A 2,656-nucleotide genomic window follows, 5' to 3' on the forward strand; every position below is an offset into this window, starting at 1 on the left:
CCCAAGGACTTGGGAGTTTCCAGACTCTACAACTACGTGGACAATTTCCCTGATATAAATCTCTCTACCCATTGCCATTGAGTCAATTCTGACTCATAGCGACCCTGTAAGACAAGAGTAGAATGGCCCCATAGGGTTTCCAAGGAGTGGCTTGTGGATTTGAACTGCCAACCTTTTGATTAGCAGCCGAGCTCCTTAACCACTGCGCCACCAGGGCTCCATAAATCTCTCTATATACTTATATGTGTCACTGGCTTTGCTGCTCTAGAGAACCCATCCTAAGACAACATGTGCACATCCGTGAGTGTATACACGTGTATGAGTATACACGTGTGTATGAGTACACATGTACGATGAGCATGTGTGTGCATACATTCATGTGTGCACGTGTGTGCAATGAGTGTGCATGCACATGCATGAGTATGAGGGTGTATATGTGTGTGCCTCTCATTTGGCTCTGTGCATGGCCCTGACTGTGAGGACGCTACAGGGTAGCGCTGTGCTCCCCATATACCAGCAGGGCCATGGCCGCTGCCCAGTCCAGGCATAGAGCAGTCCAGGCAGAGCTGGACAAGCACACAGACCACAGAAGGCACCACCCCTCCTGGCCCTTTCTGGAGGAAGTGGTTCCTTGGCCTTGTGCATCCTAGTTCCAGGCTCCCTGACCTTGACCTCAGGCACGTTTCCTGGGTAGAAAAGTGGGCTACGGGTGCCCATCTGCTGGCGTGGAGTGTTAAAAGAGTGAGAGCCTTGCGTGGCATCAGGCTCCCAGTGAAGTACCTTCTGACTTACACCTTATGCTTCCTGCCACGCCACGGTGCCTCTAGCCACATGTGCCACCTTCTACACAAGGAGGCCTGTCTGAATCAGCCAGCGGGGCCCATGGGTCCTCCTCACCAGCCCCGTGCAGGCTCACCCACAGCTTCCTGCCACACAGACACCACACCCCCAGCTCTCCGAGTGCCTGTCCTACTCTGGCACAACTCTGACCTTGGCAGAGCTGCCTTCAGGCTATGAGGGGTGGGGGTGGGGGCTGCAGCCCTGGCAGTGCTGGGTGAGGTCCTGGGGGTGGCAGGAGGGGCAGAGCCATTGTCCCCAGCCCATTGCTCTGGCAGCATGGGCCTGGCAGGCGTCCCTGCTTTTGTGGCTTCTTTCCTCTCGTGAGGCTGTTTATTCTTGATGATGGTTTCAATCAAAGTGATGTCACCTAAATATGCTGTATAGGGGGGAAGAAGCAGAGAGGGGGTCTCCAGCTGCCCTCCCAGACAGCACGCAGGCAGCTCCAGTATTGACACATGCACACAGCACACCAGGACGGGCTTGGCTTCATTCACGTGTTTTATTTTCTTAAAGTAGACAATCTGGAACTTGCACACCATCACCGGCTCCTCTTTCCCTGTGTGTGTGTCGTGAAGTCCTTGGCTGTGATTTTTGCACACTAACTGCACACACGGGCACCAAACAAGGGGGTGAGAGGAGGGGCTTTGGCAAGGGATCTGTCCTCCCCCCACTGCAGGGGTGCGTATTTACACGGCCCTCAGTAGAGGGCCTCTCACAGCGGTGCCCAAGCCCGAGGCAGGAGGCCTCCCTCAGGCGACAATGCTGTCTGTGCTGTCACAGGAATCACAGCTGCCTCTGGCCATGCCAGGTGCAGGCATGGGGGCTGGAGGGCACGGCTTCTTGACCCCCCGTCCTCCATATGACAAAGCCGCAGGTCACTGACGCTTTAAATATCAAGACATTTAGTTATTGTTCATTTGCTCTTTGGTGAAGAACCTTCTTAAATACATCACATTAATTTTCTGAAATAAAGACAAAGCAAAAACCGCACCAGTGACAAGAGGGCTCTGCAGAGGCTTGATTATGTACAGCTCATCTTTGTGGTCCTGCGCAGCTGCGCAGGCTGCCATCTGCCCCAGGGTTTCCTTGAAGCAAAGGGACAGTATTATCCAAATATCAACTTTGACGCTCAGCAAGCCAGACATGAACAACCTGGAAAAAAAAAAAGTTTTTAAAATCTACATTTAAAAAAGAATACTCAATTACATTTGAAATTTTCTGTTTTTTTTTTTTTTTCCACGAAACACCACAAGATTTGGCCAAAAAAAAGAGGATGTCAGAGAAGAAAAACCAAGTTTCAATTATAAAACATCAGACTAGTAGAACAGCTGGATCCCAGTCGGCCTAATTTGAAAGAAATCGTCTCAAACTTGTTTTATCATGTTGGTTTTTGCTGCATATTTTGAAGCTGTTTAAGAGGAACGAAGCATGGCCTGAGGCCAGCCTTCTTGCACCCTGGCTCTGGAGGCCATGTGCCCACAGCGAGCTGATGCAGTGCACACATGTAGGCTGGCAGGCGCCATGGGGAGAAAAGGCACAGACCCCTTGTTCTGGGCCTCCCTCCTGGTCAGCTGCAAGGTCCTTGGTCTGGAATGCAGGCTGGAGCCACCTCCTGGCAGCTGCTTGTCCCCAGCAGTCCGATGCTGACCCTGTGCCAAGCGGGGGCCGGGAAGGCAGAGTGAACAGGCAGGTGGGCTTGTGGTGAACTTGGTGATGCTTCCCAAATCTTCAAGGGATCTCAGCACTGTGGGGGACATCTCCAAACGTGTGCATGTATGCATATGCATGTGTGTGCATGTATACGTGTGTGCATGTA

At 52.1% G+C, this 2,656-nt stretch overlaps 1 protein-coding gene across 1 annotated transcript in view; it reads left to right on the plus strand.

Annotated features, from left to right (window-relative positions):
- RSPH14 (radial spoke head 14 homolog) overlaps positions 1–2,656 on the plus strand; it is a 73,262-nt gene that overhangs the window by 10,580 nt on the left and 60,026 nt on the right. The window lies entirely within an intron of this gene.

The sequence above is a fragment of the Trichechus manatus genome, unplaced genomic scaffold (genome assembly GCF_000243295.1).
Source record: "Trichechus manatus latirostris isolate Lorelei unplaced genomic scaffold, TriManLat1.0 scaffold00157, whole genome shotgun sequence".
NCBI classification, from domain to species: Eukaryota; Metazoa; Chordata; class Mammalia; order Sirenia; family Trichechidae; genus Trichechus; species Trichechus manatus.